The 24,520-nt window shown below is 39.4% G+C and overlaps 1 protein-coding gene and 1 pseudogene across 3 annotated transcripts in view; both read left to right on the top strand.

Annotated features, from left to right (window-relative positions):
• EXOC6B (exocyst complex component 6B) overlaps positions 1-24,520 on the top strand; it is a 570,349-nt gene that overhangs the window by 154,931 nt on the left and 390,898 nt on the right. The gene's annotated exons all lie outside the window — the stretch shown is intronic.
• Positions 6,839-24,520, top strand: part of LOC141573343 (nucleosome assembly protein 1-like 4 pseudogene) — a 31,744-nt pseudogene continuing 14,062 nt past the window's right edge.

The raw sequence follows: 24,520 nt of genomic DNA, 5'->3' as shown, positions 1-24,520 counted from the left end.
CTAGAAATTGACACCTCTATCTTCAGAAGAAATTGAACATTAATGCCCAATATCTGTATATTTGTATTTATAAATGATGTCTGTGTGTTACTTTCAGTAGTAGTACACATATGGTTCTAAACTTTTGATTATGGACTGCCTTCAGTAAAACATTCTTGTGTGTGTATATACTTTATTTACATATTATTTATTTGTAAGTGGTATACGTATGTACTACTCTTATTAGCTACTTTCTTAGGGCAGGATATATATATGGAGAGAGCCATTGTTAATAATGCATTACTCGCTTTCAAATAGTTATCTTCATAATTTCAAATTTGGGGCGTCATTTTCTGTCAGACCTGCTTTAATCATCCTCATGTTTACCACAGGATATTTTTGTCAAGGGTCTCTTACCAGGTATTTCAGTTTATCCATTGCTGTTTAACACCTCAAAACCTAATGGCTTAAAATGATACTGATGTATTTTTTTATTATGATTCGGTGGATCAGCTCTTCGGACTGGGCACAGTCAAGAGAGTTTGTCTGCTGTCCTCACCTGGAAATCACTCGGGTGGCTGGCTGGCAGTTGGTGCCAGCTGTTGTCTTGGTTGTGTTCATCACCTCTCATCCCCCAGTAGGCTAAACTGTGCTTCCTCGTAGCATGGTGATCTTAGGGTTCAGACAGAGAATGGTCTGGCATTTTGGGAAAGATCCTGTCAGCAGTATGTGTGTACGTTTGGGGGTTTTTATGAGGGAGTTGGGGAGATAATGGCCTTCCTTCTCGGCTTTAGTAATTACCTTTTTCTGTTGTTTAATCATCAATGGTAACTTTTCTTTGGTTTCCGTATTTAAAGAAACTTTAATAATGTTTTTAACTTGTGTTTAGATGGGAGATGAACACATGTATTTATTTCCAATATATGAGATTTGTTTTAAGCCTTTGCTTCTACAAAACTCAGTTCACAATTTCATTCTCCTGATGTGTGTTTGCTGATCTGAGTTCTTTAGCGTTTGGTATATGGTTACCCTATTATACTGCTGGAGTTTTGCCCTTTTACTCAGGTGTTTGCCACTTGAAATCTCTTGTTAAAATTCTAGTGTACTCACAGCTACTTCTCTTAATCTCTGCTTCTGCTTTTCTGTGTCCTGGTGATTATGGAGAATGCTTCTTCCATGCAGCCAGCAGGATTAACAAACAGCGAAGCTGAACCCTAAAAGCATTCAACCTTCTTTCCTGCTTTGACCCTATAACCTCTCCTCTGGTTGGCAATGTGCTGGTGTTGACAGTTCTCCTGGTTCAGCCAAAGGTGAAAGATAATTGCTTGTGGAGTGGCGGCTGAGATGGTATGTGTTTTTGCAGCAAGCACCCCCACCCCCGTCCCCAGGCAAAGCTTTGGATCTGGTGCACATTTCAAAGCATGTGTTAAACTTTATGCGATACTGATTAAAATGGAGGGCCCCAGGGTGAATTGGCAGAGCCCCACAACTGCATCTGCCAAATGACATACAGAGAAATGTCTTGCTACAAATGGAAAGGCTGAATTTTGTCTATCTTAGCAATATGTAAGCCTGCAGAAGGAAAGGTGACTCTGGGCATGTGTACTTACACGGCCGGTGGAGCATCCAGGATTCTTTAGCGACTCCTTTGTTCCTATGGCATTTTAACAGGAAAGAAAGCCTTTTTATTTTCCTTCTCCTTTAAGCAACAACAGCAAAGCCCATATGGAAATAATAGTTCCCATTACCATGTCCTTCAGTTCGCCATTCCCCTTGAACATTTATTAAAAACCTAACTTGGACTAAAGACATGGAGGTGGAAGAACCATCCACCTTCTGAAGCTAGATTAATGGGTCTTTGGGATGAGATCTGTGTAGTTCATTGTTGAAGGAAGAAAGCTTTTACAAAGCAAGGTCTTCTCAGAATTTCTTTCTAAAGACAAGTCTGTATTTTTATCATATGCATAGATCGGCACTTCCCCGGAGGGGACATAAACAGCGTTCGTAGCTCAGGTCACATTTCCTTAGACATCTTGCCGCGCCTTTATGACATGGTTAGGATAGAGAGACCATTGGTTTTTTAAGGAGATTTAGACATTTTGTTAGGAAAAGGTAAAGAATTTAGGGGAGTAAGAAGGCTGAGTGGCACATAAGCAGGAATAGAAAAAAAAAGAGGAAGACGTTGAAGAAATTCTTGGAAAAAGGAGAGTGAATCAATAGATCAGCTAGGCTTCTAATTCATGCATAAACTTGAGGGAACAAATATTAGGGCTTAAAATATGTGGAGTGGATATGCAGTATCAGTAAAAAGCAGCCACAATTACATTGATTTATATAACCACACTAAACGTTGATTTATTTCATCACATTCATTCCCTGCTCCAGAGAATGAAGAATTGTTTGCTCCTTTGCAGTATCCTTTTGTTCTTCCAAATGGCCCAGAAGATGGCTTTGGGACTTACTGTAGGACTTGGTTATCACCTAGGTTATGCTTGAGGTGGGGAGACATAACTCGAGCAACTTAACAGGTAAATAAAAGCACTATGTACAGCAGATCCTGGATTGGGAACACAAATGCATTTTATTGTTCAGAAATTTTATGAACTCTATGTAATAGACAAGCACAAAAAAGCAAACACTATACATATGGATATATTCTAATTTTCCAGGTAAGATCATCAGATCTGTTTAAGTGTTTTCTGAGATGTATCATGTTTCTTTGTTAAATCAAATTTCTTCCTCCCCTCCTCCTTCTTCTCCTCCTCCTCCTCCTCCTTTTTCTTTACTCTTGAAACAAGGGTGGTGAATGTACAGGGAACAGAAAGAGAAAATGCTGGCTGTTTGCCTACCATTTTGGAGCTTTTATTGAATTTCATACAGCTCCTTTATTTTCCTCTGTTATTAAAACTCAGTGTTTCAGTCATGAAGATACTTATTTCTAAAGAGGATTTTTGACTAAACTTTTCTTAAGAGTGGTTTGGGGGTGGGAGGTTGATAATATTTTTCTCTCTGCTAGAGTCTTGGTTGGGTCAAATAAGATTTGCCCTGAGGATATTAGTATTGACTTCATGTAAAAGAAGTTTGAAACCTAAGATTCCACTTAGTTTCCTCTCTTGGGCTTTTGTAGAATATTTTTCACAGAGAGAAAAATGCAACTGGAATGTAGTTAGCCACCAAATCTTAGTGAATACCACTTCTCTCCAAGGATCATCTTAGAGTTTCAAATGGGCCAGTTACTAAATGAAAGCGTCACCTTATGTAAAACAATCTTGATTGGTAAAGAATATTGTGAAAACAAAAGAGGAAGAGTCTACACACTTCTTTGTGTAGTTAAACTTGTAAAACAGAAGGAGAAATAGTAAAGGAATTTGGGACTTGTCAGTAATCACCTAGCATTCTCCTTGTATAACACATCCACCTCATCATTTTCTGTGTCAAAGATTATACTTAGAAATATCTCAGAATTTCAGTACAGTTTTTTAAAAAGTCAAGATTAATATCTTGATGTTTTATACTTCATTTATTATCTCAGTCAACAAATACCTACGTGGTGTATATTAAAAAAACAAGTCAGTTTATATTCTGTCAGATGGTGATATTTGCTATGGAGAGAAGTCAAGCAGGGAAGGAGGAAGGTTTAGCTGTTTATTTTGAGGTTGGGTAAGGTGTTAATTTAAAGGTGCCCTTTCGTGTTCTATAGCTAGATACTTAAAAATATAAATCTTTATGTTTTTGAGGTTCATTGTCTCTTCACGTCAGCCAAAATTCATCATTTTGCTAGAATTTAAGCTATCTTTGGGGGCAGCACTTAATGTTTCTGCTTCTTCAATAGCTCAGGTTCTAACTGTAGGCAACTATTTGTTAAGTAAATGAGCATACAATTTTGCGTTTGTCCTGGTTTTCCACGGTATCTTTGGCTAGTGCAAAGCGAAATACAACAGCAGGTCACCAAATAATAGTATCCAATTTTCTTAAAGGAAGCACTTGAAACTTTAAGATTAAAGAGGTTTTTGTGTATTATAAACTTATATACTAGGTCAAAAAGTGGATTTATTTCCCTTTTGTTGTTTTTAGTGAGGTTGGTAGATACGTTTGTGTTCTACCATTTTATTTCAGGGCTAGAAAATTTTAAACCGTCCAGTCTTTTGGTTGACACTTGCAGTTTTTACTTATTTTACTCTATAATAGGGTTTTTGAAATGGATTTGTTGGACCCCTTGAAATGCTCTCATTATTTTGTCCCTGTAAGTATATGTGTATTATCTTGGTTCAGAACTTTCATGGACTCTCAAAGCAATCTTGGTATCAGTCCAGGTTTAGTCAGAGAACCACTAGTAGGGGAGTTCCCAGTCCCCACAATTGCATAAGTCAGTCCCTAAGCAGAGCTGTTATCTTTGTGTCTGATACTGGAATCTGAAGTCCGAAGGGAAGGGAAAGTAGATATAAAATAGAGGAGAGCAAGAACAAGCTGGAACCCAGGAGAATGGACTGAAACTCATTAGTTCTTACTCTGTCTGATCTTGATCATGTACAATATACTGCAGGAGAAACTGGTGCCCTTCATCTTGTAGCTAAACACACACCTGGACTAGGAGAAGCTGAAGGTGGGTCCAGGGAAAGTGGAGTACTTGCAGGTTTGGCTCCTGCTCTGTGCCAGGAAGCTTAACTAGCAGTGCAGCATGTGTGAGCTACAGAGTGGCTGCTGCTTCATTTCTGCTCTCTGAGTCTTGCACAGGAATATCTTGTGTGCCTCACCTTAACTGGAAACATACAGGAAGGGGAACTGTGGGAAATGTAGGTCAGCCTAGCCAAGTTGTGTGTGTGTGATCCTAGGACAACTAAGAACCTGTACTCTGTAGCAGGGGTTGCAACTACAGCCTATGGGTGGACGGCCTGTTTCTGTAACTAAAGTTTAATTGGAACACAGCCTTGCGAATTTGTTTACACATTGTCTGCTTTTGTGCTGCCGAGGCAAATTTTGAAGAGTTGCAGTACCCACTATAAGGCCTGCAAAGCCTAAAGTGTTTATTATCTGGCCCTTTAGGAGCAAGTTTACTGACCCTTATTCTGTGGGAACTAAGGGATTTGTTGGTTCCCAGAGGACTCATATCTAGAAACCCTTCTCAGAGCTCTAGAACATTGTATTAATCCTTAAGAAGCCTTGATAGTTTATATTTTCTTTTTGCAAGTATTCCTATTAAATTTTTGTTTTTCTTGAGGGGAGGGTATAGCTCAAGTGGTAGAGTGTATGTTTAGCATTGATCCTGGGATCAATCCCCAGTACTGCCTCTAAAAAAATAATAAACCTAATTACCCCCCCAAATTAAAAAAAAATGTTTGTTTTTCCTTATCCATGTATTTTCAAGTTTTCTGAGATGTTAACCAGAAACAGAGTAAAAGTTATTTATAAAATATTATCAATTGAACTTTTATAAATTTTACTGCATATTCATCATGGTTTTTCCTATAAGCTTTATAGCTAAATTGTGTGTTAAGTTTTTTCTTTTAAATGTGGATTCCTCATTTTATAGTTAAATTTCTTAAAGTAGATGTGTTCTTTTCCTAAGGCGGTTGTAACAAAGTAACACAAATAAGGTGGCTTAAAAAAAACCTAGACGTTCATTCTCTCACAGTTCTGGAAGCTAGAAATCTGAAATCAAAGTATAGGTAGGGTAAACTCCTTCCTGGGGCCCTAGAGATAGCAGCTGTTTCATGTCTCTCTCCTAGCCTCTGTTAGTTGCCAGGAATCCTTGGCCTTCCCTTGGCTTGTGACAGTATAATTCCAATTTTTGCATCCTCATTACGTGGCATTCTTCCTGTGTGTCTATGTCCCTTTTCCTTTTCTTATGAGGATAACAGTCATATTGGATTAAGGCCCATCCTGATGATCTCACATTAGCTCGAGTATGTCAGCAAGGACACACTTTCCAAATAAGATCACATTTACAGGTTCTGGGAGTTAGAACTTCAGTGTATATTTTGCTGGGGGAGGGGGGTTCAATCTAACGCACGATAGTGGAGTTTTAGGTTGACTGAGTAACTGACATGCCCTCCTTGGCAGCTTTCTCTGTATTGTCATGCCACAAGGGAAATACAGAAATCAGCTCTGAACACCCCAGAAATCTTTAGCATAAAAAACTTTGTACTTTATGAAAAACTGATGCAAAAGTAAGTAGGTATAACAGGCTCGATATTCAGAAACTCAAACTAATACAGTATATACGAAGCTGTCAGATTGATTATGAAGACTGATCCATGACTCGTTACTAGTGTTTGTCAACAAGCTGTGCCTAGCTGCAGCCAACAAGTCATTAGTGGTCCAGTGACATTTTTCGTGTGACCATTAAGTACAAAGACTTATATCGGGTACTGTCAAAGCACTCAAAAGAAAGAATCCCTTGAGAACCTTTCTAGGAAGGATGAATTGACACGTGATCAACTGCTGGAACTATTGAGGCAACTTGGGAATAAAGGACTGATCCGGTTCATTTAATTTATTTTTATTTTTAAATTTTTATTATTATTTTTATTTTATTTTATTTTAATTAAAAAATTTTTTAAACATTTTTTTATTGAGTAATAGTCATTTTACAATGTTGTGTCAAATTCCAGTGTAGAGCACAATTTTTCAGTTATACGTGAACATACATATATTCATTGTCACATTTTTTTTTCGCTGTGAGCTACCACAAGATCTTGTATATATTTCCTGTGCTATACAGTATAATCTTGTTTGTCTATTCTACATTTTAAAATCCGAGTCTGTCCCTTTCCACCCCCCGCCTCCTTGGCAACCACAAGTTTGTATTCTATGTCTATGAGTCTGTTTCTGTTTTGTATGTATGTATGTATGTATGTATGTATGTATGTATTTATTTATTTATTTAAAAATTCCACATATGAGTGATCTCATATGGTATTTGTCTTTCTCCTTCTGGCTTACTTCACCTAGAATGACATTCTCCAGGGACATCCATGTTGCTGCAAATGGCGTTGTGTTGTCGGTTTTTGTGGCTGAATAGTATTCCATTGGATAAATATACCACATCTTCTTGATCCAGTCATCTGTTGATGGACATTTAGGCTGTTGCCATGTCTTGGCTATTATAAATAGTGCTGCTATGAACATTGGGGTGCAGGTGTCATTTTGAAGTAGAGTTCCTTCTGGACATATGCCCAGGAGTGGGATTCCTGGGTCATATGGTAAGTCTATTCCTAGTCTTTTGAGGAATCTCCATTCTGTTCTCCACAGTGGCTTTCCTTGCTTCCCTCTCCCACTCTTAATGATTTAAATGTCTTCTTTTACAATTTTGTGTTTTTTCTATTTGTAATTCATGGTAGTTATCACCTTTCCAGTTATGAGCTTCTCATTTTTGTAGCATCCTGCTTCTTTTCTATTTAGAGTAGACCTGTCAATATTTCTTTTAGCATGGGTTTAGTGTTGCTAAACTCTTTTAGTTTTTGCTTGTCTTTGAAGTCCTTTATCTCTCCTTCTATTCTAAAAGATAGCCTTGCTGGATAGAGTATCCTAGGCTGCATCTTTTTTCATTCAGGACTTTGAATATATCTTGCCACTCCCTTCTGGCCTGTAGTGTTTGTGTAGAGAAATCAGCTGAGAGCCTTATGGGGGTTCCCTTGTAACTCACTCTTTGTTTTTCTCTTGCTGCCTTTAGGATTATTTCTTTATCCTTGACTCTGGCCATCTTGATTATGACATGTCTTGGTGTGGATCTGTTTGGATTCTTCCTGTTTGGGACCCTCTGAGCCTCCTGTACTTGGATATCTGATTCCTTCTTTAGGTTTGGGAAATTTTCAGTCATGATTTTGTCAAATACTTTTTCAATCCCCTTTGTTCTTTCTTCCCCTTCTGAAACCCCTATTATGTGTAGATTGGCACGCTATATATTATCCCATAGATCCCTTGTATTGTTTTCATTGTTTTTTTATTTGTTTTTCTCTCAGCTGTTCTGATTGGGTGCTTTCTGTTGTCCTGTCTTCTAGGTCACTTACTCGTTCCTCTGCATTATCTAGCCTGCTTTTTACAGCCTTTAGATCAGTTCTCATTTCAGCCAATGAGTTTACTAATTCTACTTGGTTTTGCTTTATAGCTTCTATTTCATTTTTGACATATTTTATGTCTCTAAACACTATTTCTTTTAGTTCCTTCAGTTCTTTGATCACTCCTTTTTTGAAATCTTGATCTAGTAGGCCATCGATGTCTATTTCCTTGATCGTGCTTTCAGGGGATTTCTCTTGATCTTTTAATTGGGAGTGGTTCCTCTGCCTCTTCATATTGCTCATATCTCTCTGGCACTGTGGCTGGTGTGTGGGCGGGTCACTCCCCCTCTCGATGCTGCAGTCAGATGCTGCGCTCAGGTGAGGCAGGTGTGCGGATTGCTCCTCCTCCCTGCACTGTGGTCAGGTGCTGCGTTCCTGCCAGGAAGGCTGGTTGCCGCCCACCCTGTCCCGGCGCTGGTCGCTCCACTGCTCTGTGCAGCTCCCCGCTACGCCTCAGGTCGGCACTCCTACTGCGCGCTCGGGGAAGACTGCGGAACAGCCCCACCCCTGCCCTGTGCCAAATCTTAGCTCCTTGTCTTGACAGTGTGAGTTCTCTGAGGTGCCAGGGCAGAAAGATCCTATCTGCCTCCGGCTGTAAACAAGTCTCAGCCCTGCCCAGGAGGTTGCGGAGACCCCGGTGCAGATTCAGGTCTCGGCTATGCCCCCGCCCGGGCGCTGCGCACAGGAGGAGATGGCGGCTGTGGCTGCGCCTGTCTCTCTTCTTGCGAGAAGTGCCAATAATGGTGCCGTGGGTCTGAGGAGACAAAGGCTACATTGCCCCTCCCCCCCAGGGCACTCCAGCCTTGTTGCTTTGCTTTTTTCGCAATTTATGGGGGACCGAGGTTGTTCTGCTCCATATCCCCTCCCAGCCATGGCGTGTAGCCCCCTGCCATCCCCCGGGGCTGCCTCAGTGCGGCCGCCCAGTCCTCCGCTTGGCTCGGGTGGCCTGGCCCAGCCCCCAGCTGCTGGCTCACCTTTAGAGCTGGGTGTCGTGGGGACCCTTTGTGCCTGTTTAACTTAGTTCTGTTGGTCAAGGGGTGCTTGGGGCAGATCTGAGCCTCAGAGGCTCCCCCTCCATCCCGTGGGCCTCTCCTTTGGAGAGGGGAGACCCAGTGAATGAGCACCAGTCCTCCTTTGCCGCTCCATCCCACACTGTTTTGTTTTTCCTTCTTTCTTTTTTCCTTTTCTCCTGCCAGATTTTTGGCGTCTTTGTCTTTCGAAGAGGGCGATGTTCTGTTGGAGTTCAGCTGGTGCTCTGGTTGACTGAGTGGGTCCGTAGATGAGAGTTTTGGTTATTTGTGGGAGAGAGTGAGCTGCAAGCGTCCTTCTACTCCGCCGTCTCACCGGTTCATTTAATTTAGAAAATAAGATGCTCCTCTTTATTTCTTGTCCCATGGCAAAGAAATGATTGGAATACGTATGGGGATTTGAAGAAGGCCATTTCTTAATTTGTCATTTGTTAATTAATAATGTTGCTATCCTGGCTATCATGTACCCAGATGGTACTCAAATGATGAAAAGATTATTGATGATATGAAACATCTGTTTAGAGATTTTATAGTTACTGTTGACATTTTTGTGAAGTAGGTCAGTGTGTTTTCCTCTCTGCCTGTGAGGAAGAGCAACTTTGGGCAAACTGGCAATAGAAACTTGATAATAAACTGATTTGAACTGAAGGTTTAATTCCTGGGTTTTAATTAATCACCTGTGTCTTCCTGTTTGAAGACTTCAAACTTGTATAACAGGTTGTCTTGGCACAGCCAGAGCTAGAATGAGAAGTTAAGCAACACTCCCTTGGATGTCTTATGTCTGTTTTGGGCAGACAATTTTTTTTAACTGTCCTGGAAATCTCAGGGATACTAAAGCAGCACCTAGCTACGTCCCCTATTTGATACATTCTGGACCACATGGAAAGAGAGACAACACTGTGCACAACTGTGCATACTTAAACTGGGATACGGTGGTCAGATCGCAAGGAGAGACAGTGGTACCCTTAGCAGAAACAAGCTCGTGTGTCAGGATCCTGGCACAGTGAGCCAGACATTGCCACAGGATCCAAGCACTAAGAAGGAGCATTGATCCAACCATTCTGATCTAGTCTTCTCCCCTAACCTCACTCTGGAGCCAAGCGATTGTATACTTTAGGGCATAAAACTGTCAGAGTATGTAATTAGGAAACCCAATCATTGTACTGTGGGGTACCCACCTTTAACCAAACTAGATATTAAAAGGGAAGGCATTTCTATAAGGGGTAGAGAGAGAATCCTTCAAGGTGGACTGTGAATGAGAATGTGATGAGTGGAAACTGAGGTCTAGTCACTTTGATAAGTGAAGTTTTTGAGCCAATGGATTTAGAGATAGAATATTTCTAGAATAGCCTAATGAGATACTGAAGTTGATGGGCCTAGAGGACATTCAGGTTGCATTTACCTTTCAGAGATTTAATGTTGCAGCCAAGTATAATTTTTAGTTTTGGTTACCTAATTGTGAAGTAAAGTAATGTTATCTTTCTGGCCAGTTGTTCTGGGCTAAAATTCCTGGAGCTGGGAAATTGGCATAATTTATATGACTGTGAAACTTAACAGGCAGTATGTTTCGAAAGTTTAAAATAGGAGCCACGAGTTTAATTTTTAATTTTATCTTAATTTACTTTTGAACCTAATGCATCACTTTGTTGCTTTGGACTCATTTTCTCACTGGTGAAATAGGGGTGGTTAATGTTTATCTACAATGCAGAGTGATGCGGCTAGTATGATTAACCCAAATGATGTACAGCTTTGACTAGATAACTTTGTAAAAGTGCTTGATAATTTTGGGACCCCTACCATTTACTATTAAGTTATTAGCTTTCTAAAAGACAGTTAAGCAGTCCCGGAGTGAGAGAAGCAGACACGGCCACCGCCACTGCCGCAGGAGGTGTGAGGGGATAAAAGCATTCAGATGGCAGATAACAGTGTTTCAGATGGGGTTCCTTCAGATTCCTTGGACGATGCTAAGAATGCAAGTAATACAAAAAAGCTCACAGATCAAGTGATGCAGAATCCTCACGTTCTGGCAGCTTTGCAGGAACAACTTGACAGTGTCTCCCACACTCCTTCGAGCTACATTGAGACTTTACCTAAAGCAGTAAAAAGAATGATCAGTGTGTTCAAACAGCTCCAGGTGAAATGTGCTCACATAGAAGCCAAGTTCTGCGAAGAGGTCCACGACTTGGAGAGAAAGTATGCAGCCTGTACCAGCTTCTCTTTGACAAGAGAAGGGAGTTCGTCACTGATGACACTGAGCCCACAGACGCAGAGTCAGAGTGGCGCTGAGAACGAAGAGGAGGACAAGCCGGCTGGGGACATGAAAAACAAAGTAGTCATAGCAGAGAAAAAGAAGCAGCAGCAGCAGCAGAGGAGCCAAACCCCAAAGAAATTCCGGAGTTCTGGTTTACCATCTTCAGAACTGTCGATATGCTCAGCGAACTTGTCCAGGAATATGATGAGCCAATCTTGAAACACCTGCAGGATATCAAGGTGAAATTCTCAGAGCCTGGACAGCCTGTGTCTTTTGTATTAGAGTTCCACTTCGAACCCAATGACTACTTTACCAATTCAGTCCTGACAAAAACGTACAAGATGAAGTCAGAGCCAGATAAGGCCGACCCCTTTTCCTTTGAAGGGCCTGAGACAGTGGACTGTGACGGGTGCACTATTGACTGGAAGAAGGGGAAGAACGTGACAGTCAAAACCATCAAGAAAAAGCAGAAACATAAGAGTCGAGACACCGTCAGAACAATCACCAGACAAGTCCGCAACGATTCTTTTTTCAACTTCTTCAATCCCCTGAAAGCATCAGGAGATGGAGAATCACTGGATGAAGATTCCAAATTCACATTAGCCTCCGACTTTGAGATCAGACACTTCTTTCACAAGCAGATAGTCCCTCGAGCTGTGCTCTACTTCACGGGGGAGGCCATAGAAGATGATGACAATTTTGAAGAAGGTGAGGAAGGAGAAGAGGAGGAATTAGAAGGTGACGAGGAGGGAGAAGATGAGGACGACGCTGAAATCAGCTCCAAGAAAGAGCCCAGCCAGCCCTCCGAGTGCAAAGAGCAGGGAGACACCCTGCGGGTGTAGCCGCCCCACGTCCCGAGCTCAGTGCCGACCCGCGACCTGACAGTGCTCACCTCTAACTCTCTTCCAAGTGCATGGTTTTCACTTAACTTCTCCTTTTACTTTATTATTTTGCTTAACCCGTACAGTGGCAACTCAGATGCATTTCAGAAATAGGAGGTTTGATTCCAGCACCCTCTACCACCTTGGGCACAGCTCAGTGGACTTGCCAGGCCCCGCCTGGGCGGGGGGGGGGTGGCACAGACCACATGGGGTAGACGCCAGGGGCACGTGTCCAGGGATGTGGTTCCAGGGCCTCTGGAGCTGGTTACCCCTCTCCCCCTGTCGGGCCGGACTTTGGTTGCATTTGAAGGACCCGCGCCATTTCCCGCCTTGCCCACCATCAGGGGAGCTGGCGGAGTGGTGCTCTCTTCTCACTGCTCTTTCCTGGGCTTCTCTTTCCTCGGGCGGGCATGGGGTTGTGGTGCCCACTGACCCTGAGGCACAAGCTTTTGTGGTTCACCTCGTATTTATTTACCCTTTCATGCTGGTGAGGGCTTGGGACGCATGCTGTCGCTTGTCCTTAGAGTTTCTGAAACCAGGTTTGTGACTGGAGACCTGGTGCCCTGAGCAGGAAGTGGTCCGGCTCCTACCAGATGAGGCTGGCGTGGAAGAAACTGCCGGCGGCAGGAGCCGGTCCCCACGACACGTGGGCCACAGAGCAGAGCCGGGATCTGCCAGTCTTTGTGGTGCGGCGCTCGGGCTGGGGAGGAGAGCCTTTCCATTCAGTGTGTAAATGTTTTGCTTTCTCAGCAGCTCCCATTTCTTGGCCCCACGTTCATCTTGTCTTAAAAGCCCTGGGTTGGGAGCGACCTGTTCTAGGCTGGCGTGTGGCTTTCTGACGGTGTGAGTGTGGCCGCTGGCAGCATGGGGAGCGCCGTGTCCACGCTGTGGCCAGGCCTGTGGGGTGCTGAGCCTTACTTACCACTCATTTGTAACCGAATACAGTGTTTTCAATTTGTACAGAATAGTTAGAATATTCTATTAAAGTCGTGAAACATGAAAAAAAAAGTTAAGGAAAGGATTTAAGAGTGAACCTCTGGGAGACAATGTTTTACATTGGTTAAGATAGTGACACAGATTAGCTCAGTTATCACGATGGATGTAGCAGGTGCTGTTGGTGCCCTGTTTACATCCCTTTAGATCTTACCCTTTCTGTGTGTGCCTCCTGAACTTCCAGTGCCTGCATTTCTTTGCCTAAGGGCTTTCTCTGGGTGCCAGAAATAGGGAATTAATGCCCCTCACTTCTTCATGTCCCTACCATCCTTCCTGGGGTCCTCTCCCAAATAAATTCTTTGGATGGAAATCTTTGTCTCAGGTTCTCCTTCTGGGGAAACTTAAAATAAGACAGTAATCAGTAGCATTGAGAAGTCTTGACCCTATTTCTGTACATACTCAGCAATAAATGTGGGTTTCTAGTGGATACAAGGCAAAGCATACTTACATAATCACTTACCTTCAACTCCCACTGAAGTTATTCCCTCCCCTCCTCCTTCCACAAGGTGATCTGGATAGACAGTTTCTTTGGGGAGAAACTTCCTTTGTCAGTATCTTTTGGTGCTTTTTTTTTTTTTCTTTGACTAGTCAAATTACCGCAAGTAGGCTCTTCTAGAATCCTTCTTGCCTGCCAGCATTTTAAGGAATCTAAGTGGGAGAAAAAGATTGGGATCTCAGCATTTACTATGTAAACTGTCTTGCTTAATCCCGTTTTCAGAATGATACTTACGTTCTCAATTGTGACAGCTATCTCCCAGTCCATTGACTTTCTGGCTTTTTGCTGTGGTGAGTGAAGGATAGATAGGTGGTGCCCAGATGAAGTTAGAAAGGGAAATCTGAGGGGCTCATTGCTTCTTAAGCAACTTTCAACTAAGCCCGTTGAAGCTTCATTGTCTCCTCTCCCTTCCCGGAGACACCTAGTGCTACTGATACGGGGCAAGTCACGCTGCCACTTGGCTTTCCCCACTACCTGCTTTGTCTGGTTACCAACTGGGTCCTCTGCTTTCCAGCTTTTAACGTTTTGTTGCTGTTGGTCCTTCTGTACTTTTTGATTTTTGTGGGTGTATGCCTTTTTAAAAAGAGGTTGTTTAGCTTTATTTTAGTGGAGTTTTGAGGAAGGAGTTTAGCTCAATCTGCCATCTTTCACTTGAAGTCATAAGTTAGTTTTCACCTAAAGAAAACATGGTAAAAGAAGGCCGTACAGCAGCAGTACTGAATAAATGGTAAGAAGCATGTACTAGTGCCTCAGTAGTTAACAATTTTTGTATTTCTGAGCATTTAAGGAAAAAACATTCCAAGTGATTATTTCTTTTCAGACCATTCATAAGTAATGTTGAGGAAGAAAAACACAGAAGTGAAAGTTGGGGAAGAAACTAAGATCTTATGCTTTTACCATGCGTGGGATATGTATTCCCTGTTTGTGTAGGATATTTGTTCTGAGCATCATTGTTTGGGGTGTAAGTACAATTTATATGTATTGTATAGGGCCTCTTCTTTTATAGTGGGGAGAAAGAAGACTGCAGGAACCGTACCTGTTCACTGTTGCTTATATGAGGAGTTCAAAGTCTTTAAACATGAATAACTTAGAAAGTGTGGTTAATTTTATTGATGGGGTGAGTAAAGAATTCAGAATCTTGCTTATGATTATACAGAGAAGTCTCGAAACAGAACACTAATCCTTCATTTCTGAAACCTGCACTTTTCAGATACTACTTCTTGGCAAAAGATTTGTGCCTTATTCATAAATTGTTTTACTTCAGTGGGATTATCAGATCATAATTGTACATTCTAAGGTACCTATTGAAAAAAGTGATTTTTCACTGAGAGGCTATCTCCCATCTCTCATGGTATTTTCTGTTTTATTCTATCATAAGCCTTATTAACTCAGTAAATTCTGTACATGGCATATTTGTTAAGTTACAGAATTCTGTGGGTGGTTTTTCTATCATGACTCTAGCCTCTTAGGCTTAAAAGGCTGAGCCTACCTAAGGAAAGATGCTTTCCACAACTTCAGACTTCATGTACGCTGGAACTTAAAAGAAAAGCTCTTGGCTGAGCTTGAATGCTGAGCACTAAGTGGTTTTCCCTGTCTGGAGAAAATTGGAAAAAGGGAATTATTAAGCCCAGCAAATGTAGTTGTTGATGGAAATGCTGACAGGCTGGTCCTGCTTGGTGCCACTGTTGTAGAAGTCAATCAACATTAGATGTATTGTAAGAGCTGCTGCTTATGTACAAGTTGTGTCGTGTAGACCTTGTCACATATAAATAAACCCCTTCAAAAAATGTTAAGTGATTTCCATAAAAAACATTTATTTTGTTCTCCTCCTTAAGCCAAGTTCTTGTTGTTTATGGCTTCCTGTACCCAACAGTTCCTGATTGTCTCAAAAAGCAAAACATGTCCTGTGTGGATTAAGCTGCTGAAATGCCTTTCAGGCATTGTTTATGAGTCTGCCCTCTTTATTTTCAGAGAGAAAGCGAATACTTTAATGTCTTCCATATTCCATAAATCTGTCCCATGCTGCAATTCAAAGCTGTGTGTGTTTTTGTTAGAAGGTACTTCTGGTTGTACTTAGGGAAGAAAAACTACCTAAGAATGTGCATGAATATTTGGGTGGTGGTGGCAGACTCCCCTAAAAAGGATTTGTACTGATTGAAAGTGCCCTTGTTTTTTTAGCCCAAGAAGGAAGTCACCAAAGGTGCTGTTACAATTAGTAGTAGTGTAGCCACTCTGATTGCTTTGCACCAATGAGTTTCCTGTTTGGCTCATCCTTTGGGACCAGTCTTCCCTCCATGCAGGCTTGATGATTTACCGCTTCTGACTCCACTACTAAGTAGCATATTGAGTGTTCCTGCCTAGTGGCCTCAGTGGAGGGAAGCTGGACTTTGCTTGCTCTGAAATGAGGCTGTCTATCTCTGGAGACTGAGCAAAGTTTACTTTTTTCTTAACATTTTATTTTGAAAAATTCCAAACACGCAGAAAAGCTGGAAGAATTACACAACTAATATCCATATTTACCCACCACCCAGATTCTACAGCAAACATCCTACAATACTTTTGCATTCCTCAACCCATCGCGTCTTTTTTTGTTTCATAGTATGTTTGAGACATTAGTACACTTCATCTCTAAATACTTCAGCATGGATAACATTAGCTAGAGTTCAATATTTGATTATTTTTTCTTTTGAGGTAAATTTTAAATACTGTAATATGCACACATCAGAAGTGAGGTTTTGACAAACGTGTCCACCTGTTTAACCTGACCCCTTGTCAAGATACAGGACATTACCATCTCCGCCAAAAAGTCCTCTAATGCTCCTTCCCACTTGGTCCTCTACTCTTTTCTCCCAGGAAGCAACCACTTTTTCCACTATAGGTTAATTTTGCCTGTTGTAGAACTTCATATAAATGGGATCATGCAGTACGTACTCTTATATATGGATTCTTTCACTTAACCTCATGATTTTGAAATACCTCTATATTGTTATCTGTTCATTCTTTTTTGTTGCTGAATTTTATTCCCATACATGAATTTAACAGCATTTATTCATTCTCCTGTTGATGGAAACTGGAGATGTTTCAGTTTTTGGCTATCATGAATAAAGCTACTCTGAACATTGTTGTAGAAGTCTTTTTGTGGACATATGTTTCATTTCTCTTCGGTAAATATACCTGGGAGTGGAGTTCTGGGTCAGAATTTTATGAGATACTGCCAAACCTTTTTGCAAAGTGGTTGTACCATTTTACACACTTTTAATATGTGAAAGGTTCACCTGCTCTACCTTCTTGCTAACATTTGTTATCTGTCTTTTTAATGTTAGTCATTCTGATGAGTGTGTAGTGGTCAACATTTAGTTGTGGTTTAACGTGGGAATGATGAATAAGAGATGTAAGAGGCATAAAAACAAATTGTAACAGCCTAGATAGTGAATTTTCTGCCTTGCTGTTGGATGTGGATGAAGCTGTGAGTGAAGAGAACACAAAAGAAAAGTAAGACAGAAAAGTGGGGTGCTAAGGCAGGTGACAAAGGACCTGAGGATTGCCGGGGCTGAAGTCACTTCAGGGATTTGGGAAGAGGAATGGTAGACAGTTTAGAGAGTTAAATTTAGGCGACTTTTTTTCCCAACATGTAAACATTTTAATTGTTTTGCTATCCATGGGAGGTATTAATACGCATTATTTAAAAATTTCATATACTAATACAGGTGTATGTAAACAGGAGTGTGAGAATCATTCAAAGATCTCACTGCTGATAGATACCCTTTTAGTAAAAAGATTTTAGATTTTTATTTAGGGATAAATGAAAATCATTTATGTATATATCGTGTCGGTATATACGTATTTGTACAAATGAACTTAAGTTTTATATATAAATATAGACACAAACTGTATAGCCTTTTCATTCACATCTTAGACATAGGTAATGTCCATAAGTATAAATCTACCAAATCATTTGAAATATTTTATATAATTCTATAATATAATTATTATAATATATAATTTATTTATACTATAATTATATAGAATTTATATAATTATATAAATACCATAATGTAACTTTTCCTCTATTTCTGAATACTGGATTGTTCCTAATATTTTTAAAGCAGCCCTTTTTTATGTGTAAAGGTCTCTACTAGGCACTGGGTGGGCAAGGTTGAGGAAGGCAGAGAATCAAAAATGAAAAAGACATAGTTCTGCCTTCCAGGAACTCATAATCTAGTGAAACTGGGTCACATGCAAAAAAGCTTTCAAAGTAAGTATTTTTCTTTGCCGAGTGTGCAGAGATTGTATGGTGGTTTGTGCAAAAATTCTTTTAAGTTTGACTTAATAGGACTCTATTGCTTGTCAGTCCTTTGTTAATATACATGAGCAGCAAGATTGCCAAATTTTGATAGAGTTTGGTATTCTAAGAAGTATTGTAAACTAGTTGCAGTTAGGAATACAGACCTGTTCCTGAGGTTTTCATATGTTGTTCCACAGAACCCTAGAATTGCACGAGAGCTTTATGGGGGTTCCTTCGAAGAAAGAATACTTTTAGAGGATGGGTCTCTTCCAGTGCTTACGTGTAATTCCACAATAGAATTTGAAGGTCTAAGTTATAAAACACAAGCACAGAATAGCTTAATAGCCTTTCTACTTTATTTATACATGGAATCAAAGTAGATTTCTTCTTTATAATTTTCTTCTTAGTTGTGGTTAGAAAGTCAGAACCAAATCAGTTCAAATGTTAATGCTTGGTAACTTTGTCACCAGTTGACTTAAATCTTTTAAAATTATTGAATGAGTGAATAGCTGGTTTTCTTCAGTGCTTTCTCCTTGTGTCTTATGGGTACCTTGCAGTTTGTATTCAAGCCCATCAGAAGTACTCTAAATAAAACTTGTTTCCTTTCAAGAATCTTCTTACTGAGCTTTCTTGCAGGAGGGACAGCAAAGGAGGTGGAGAACATAATATAAAAAGAAAAACAATGAAATGTGTCTAGGAGTTTGTGCACTTTTAACCTTACTACTGTCGGAATTTTATCTAGTTTAAATTGTGATCTTCACCTCTGTGGATCTTGTTTCTTGAATGGAATAAATAATGTCAGCCTATCAATTTGTGAAAAAGGAATCTTAGGGAGAAAGAGCAGATGGTTGGAGCCACTGTATTTCTTACCCAGCTGGGAAGGATACTGTTTTCAAATTTTATTTCCATTGTGTTTAATAGGGCTCCAGGGCCTATTTCCAGCACCTTTTTTATTTGGCCATGTGTTTTGCCCAACTCATGGTACGAAAGGGAGCTCTGGTCAAGGCTTTGATTATAGGAATTAACCAGGCACTGTGACTAGCAAGATGAAAAGCCATCACAGACAGATTGTGTTAGTTCTTTTTTTCAGATACTCTAGTTAGAAATAACTTTATGAACTGAAATTAGGCCATCCTATTTCATTGCCAGTGGAGAGAAGGGACTTAGAAAAGTTGTCATTTTATATGGTTTATGCCTCCGGCAGCAAAAGCGTTTTCAGTTGTTAGTATTGTTTTTAGCACATTAAGGCCACAATACTGTTCTGACTGGTGTATATTAGGAAATCAATGAACGTGTGTTCAGGGGAATGCGCTTTCTTACCAAACTACATTGCCATCTACTTTTTCTGAGCTCTTGAGGCATGGAGATAGTTTTTTAAGATGGAAACTTGTGTGGCTAACATTTTATATACTTGGTTAAAAGTATAGATTTCACTTTCCTCAATAGATTATCCTATGTCTACCCACACATTGGAATGTCTTATTTAGATTCTTATCAACAGATTCATTCACTTAACACAGATTGAAAGCCTATATTATATCAAGTTTTATGCTTAGAATTCAAAGGCTTAAAATATATAGCTCTTGCCTGTAAGAAGCTTAGAACCTAATGAGCATGATAGATGAATCAGTGATTACAGTATGAAACCATGGTGAGGTGTGCATGTGGGGTTTTGTGTGCTCAGAGACACATCTACACCATACTGAGATGAGTTCTGAGAGTGAATATAAGTTAGTTAGATGAATAAGGATGGAATCCCATTCTAGGCAGGAAAAAAGAATCTATCTCATGGATTGAAGGTTTGCATTCGGAGAACTCCATTGAGGCCTTTGTGAAGGGTGTATTTGTGGAAGTGTGCTGAGAGATGAGAACAAAGAGGTATGCTGTAGCTAAATCTTGATGGGCTTTACATAATAAGCTAAAGAAGTTGGAATTTTATTCTTAAACTTAATGTTGAAGATTTTAAGGAAGTCATTGACTTTTCAGAGTTGTGTGTTTATATAAAGTTATGGGTATAAACCCCCCCTTGACAGCAGTCAGAGAATGGGTTACAAGATGACTGGCCTGGAGACAGGGAGCCCACACAGAGGATCAATAACCTTGAAGCTAAAGATGAAAAACCATGACTACCATGATTTTTTCCACTGTTTGTTTGTTTTTATTTTCTATAATTAATTTTAAGATAGAGAGTGGTGGGATGAAGTGTGGTGGGAACAAGAATGCTATTTGGAAAGGAATAATAATAATAATGATTAAGATTGAGTGCTTCTTGTGGAGGAGGGTATAGCTCAAGTGGTAGAGCACATGCTTAGCATGCACGAGGTCCTGGGTTCAATCCCCAGTACCTCCTCTAAAAAATAAAATAAATAAATGAATAAAACCTAATTACCTCCCCCTTCAAAAAAAAAAATAAAGATTGAGTGCTTCTTATTTGTTAGGCACTGTTCTAATAAATACTTTACATGAATTATCTCATTATCGTTTTATTCTTTATAACAACTTGAGGTAGTATTATACTGTTCCTGTTTTGCAAATGAAGAAACAGAAGCAAAGACAAAATTAAAAAACTTAACTTGCTAACCATCACATAGCTAATGAGTGGCAGAGCCAGGATTTGAACTTAGGCACCCTTGCTCAGAGCATATGATTTTTAAATATTTTTTGAAATAATTTCAGACTTAAAGAAAAGTTATAGAAGTTGTACAAACAAGTCCATTTAAATTTTACCCGGATTGCCCAAAAGTTAACATTTTACCATAGTTGCTTTATCCTTTTCTCTCTACATATAATTATATATATCATTTTTCTAAATGGTTTCAGAGTTAGTTGCAGACATACTGACCTTTTAAAAAAATGCATTCTTTTATATAATCACATCAAAATCAGGAAGTTAATATTTGTATTATCTAATCTATAAATCTTACTCAGTTAAAAAATTTTAAAGATCTTCAGGGAAATATATACAAGATCTTATGGTAGCTCACAGCGAAAAAAATGTGACGATGAATATATGTATGTTCGTGTATAACTGAGAAATTGTGCTCTACACTGGAATTTGACACAACATTGTAAACTGACTATTACTCATTAAAAAATGTTAAAAAAATTTTTAAGACTTTATTGGCTTTATTCAATGATTCGTGAATCAGGCAGCATTTAATTTAGCAGATAGAAAGGAGCTCTCAAATTTTTTAAAAGAAATTTGTTTTGATCTAAAATCCAACCAAGGATCACCTGTTTAAAGCATGTTCTCTTCATCTCTATTCCATATAGTCTTCCCACAGTCTGGTCACCATTGCTAATACTACTAGAATCGCTGTCTCCAGTTAAACACTGATTATATTCCATTTTCCTTTTGCAGTCTTCTGTTGCCATTTCTGTCAACTCAAAGATTAGTAACTTCACAGTTCCTTTTTTTCTCTTTTTCAGAATTTTTTTCTCCAATTATAAATGTACACTTTAGTTTTCCTGTCACATTCTCCCAATTCATTTTACAGCTTTTATACGATCAGTGAAGTCCCATGAAATAACTAATTTTTTTAATGTTAGAGATATTATTGTTTCTCCTGAACATCCTTTCTTCTCTCATTAAAAACACATTTCTGAAAATATAATCTTAATAGATTACAACTATGAGGCCCACATTTCCTTTCTTTACCTTATTTCCTTTTTTAGAACTAGAATTCTTAATCTGTGGCCCGTGATCGGTAGGTCCAGGAGGTCCATTAACCCTCTGCAATCTGATATGTATTTGCAAGTATTTTTGGAGAGAGGGTCTTTACGTTTCATTAGGGTTTTAAAGTAGTTGCTAGCCTAGAATAATTTTAAGAGTTATTCTGTTAGTTTATTAACTTCTAGAGGAAAGAGATTGCATCTTGGGATTTTTTGTGCATGTGTCTTATGAAATCGTAGTAGGCTGCAAAACAGTAGGTCCTAGCAAGTTTTAGTCAAATGCACTTTTTGAATATTCACTGACTTGTCATTTGGATGTGTACATGTGCACATGTTAGTATATCTGTGTTCCTAATTTAAACAGACTGCTGTTGTGTATGTTTTAGCCATTAATCGACTTCAGTTCCTTAATAAGCAGCCCCATACCCCTCTCATTGCCACCTCTTGCAGGGAACCAGTGCCAGTCCAGCCACGCTGTTTCATTACTGGGCAGTGAAATCAGATAGTACACTAGTGGCAGCAGCATTTCTAGGCATCGAAACAGAAACTGGTAATCGTGTTACAAATATTCAGCAAGCCACATTTCATGACCAGCTTTACAAAAAAAAAAAAAATGGAAAGTGTGAACAGCTGTTGGTGCATTGCATTTGCATTTCTGAAATTTCAAGTGAAGATAAAACATTAGCAGCTGTGATAGATAGATTCCTGCATTTAACCTAGTGCCTTAGGGTGTGTAATACATTGATGTCATCAGGCTGTCAGGGTCCTGGTGAGAACTGTGGAGAGAGGGAGTATCTAATAGATGAAAATAGGTTTGTTATTCTTTTAAGCTGTTGCTTTAAAAAAAGTAATCTTGATAGTCCTACTGGAAATCTAGCAATTCCCACAGTCAGTAAAAGAGCTTCTGGTGTAGAATTCCCAGTGGTTGATTGTCCTTAGACCATGTACGCTTTAAAAATATTAAAACAGTTGTCTCTCTTATGGATTGCCCATTTAAAAATTTTGTCTATTCTGAATTGTATTCCTTTATGAGATTTTATTCTGTCTTTGAACGTGTTCGGGTTTCCTTCTCTGTCTTCACTTAAGGCATTGTTGAGGAACTCTTTTATCAGATCCAAATGCTTGAGGGCAGAATTAAACTTTATTGATGAAATTACTTTAAGCCCACTTCTCATAATGTTTATTAATAAATTATATTTCTCTCTCCTCTTAAGAGTTATGAAGTAAACTGTCAAGGAATATACCACTGTTTGACTTTTGGGCCCACTGAAACTCAACGTGTAATGCTTTGGAGAGGGTCCAGATAAAACTATTAAACAGCATTAAAAGTGTGAGGAGTAGGCTTGAAGGTGTTGAGTGCCTCAAGCTGTAAAAGAGAGAGTTGAGGAGGGGCTGGAAAGGATCAGTCTTGAGTAATAGAAGCATCTCTTTCTTCTAGGCTTGAAGGTACTTAGTTATTCTTTACTGTTGTGCACTCATTGTCCCCCATCCCGTTGAACTACAGAAAGGAAGGTTCAGAGTTTATGCTCCGATACCTGGGAATCAGGTTAGATTAGGGCTGTGTGGATTCTGAAGCATGAAATATCTTCCAAGAGTTAGCAGGATTTTGGTCCAGTGATATTAATAAAAAAAGGTAAATTTAATGTTTTGTCTGTAATGGCTTTATTTTGGAAGACATATGAAGACCTTTTAGTCCAAGATTCTATGTATTTTGACCTTCTGGTACTAAGACTTAGTGGAACTTATGGTAAAATGGTAAGTCATTTGAGTTTTTTTTGCTTGTTTGTTTTGTTTCTAGCCCATTTGGGTCCAAAGCATCACTCTGATGTGTCATAAGGTGGGTTAACTCAGAACTTCTTTGTTTTGGGTTTTTGTTTTGTTTTGTTTTGTTTTGTTTTGTTTTTATTTTTTGGTCTAATTCTTTCCTTGTTTGAGAACCAAAACAGTTATGCAGTCAATGGTGGTATCTTCTTCAGCTGTCTAGGAGGCAGGAAAATTTGTGATCTGAGTCATTTTGCAAGAATATAGTTGACATCTGATTATATAGGGATGATTTCTCTTGCTTTCTTTTAGTTAGAGCTGTTGCCTCTGTTTTGGAAATAGTGTTTGGTGTTTCCCCTCCACTCTCAACCACTAGACCCGTTAATCTTATTGAAGACTTGAGATTTTATATGCAGTCTGTGCAGGTAGCCAGATGCCATATGCTGTTAATTTCTGATTCCATGAAGGCTAGATCATACAGCTGGAAATGATTGAAAGGAAAAGCATGTTCTTTTGTTTAACAAGACAAAGCCTATTGTGTACTCTGCTTCTGATGCTTAAAAGATGTATTTTTTTTTTCCTTACTGCATAGTATGTAAGGCTAAAAGTTTTGAACTCTTCACTTCAGAAATTACTTTTCCAGACAAAAGAGCAAAACAATGTTTGTTTAAATTGTTCTCTGGAACATGACTGATAGTGTTTACAACATTTCTATGACATTTTGATCCAGTGGGGAGTACTTGGAGAGGTATTTAAAGTGCTTTTCACTAAATCAGATGCTTTGTAGTGTTTGAACCTTTTAAAAAAAATATTTGAAAGGTTGAGCTGAGAGACAGAAAATGGCCAGGGCATTCTCTAAAGACTAAGAATGGCTTGTCATAAGCAAAACTGATTTTTTTCCCCTCAGAAATAGAAAACCCACTTCTTCTTTTAACTAGAACGAGATGCACACATACTGGTTCAGAGCTTTGTCTATTCATGTCCGCCCTTTCATAAAGGTTGTTTTCCAGATTCCACCTCCTATTCAGTGAGAATTACTTTGGAAAAAGCCATTGTGTGTGTGTGTGTGTGTGTGTGTGTGTGTGTATGTGTATGTTTTAAATTCTGCTGCAGAGGA

The sequence above is a fragment of the Camelus bactrianus genome, chromosome 15 (assembly GCF_048773025.1).
Source record: "Camelus bactrianus isolate YW-2024 breed Bactrian camel chromosome 15, ASM4877302v1, whole genome shotgun sequence".
Taxonomy (NCBI): Eukaryota; Metazoa; Chordata; class Mammalia; order Artiodactyla; family Camelidae; genus Camelus; species Camelus bactrianus.
Note: the sequence above shows the minus strand (reverse complement) of the source record. Positions and strands in the feature narration are given on the sequence as shown.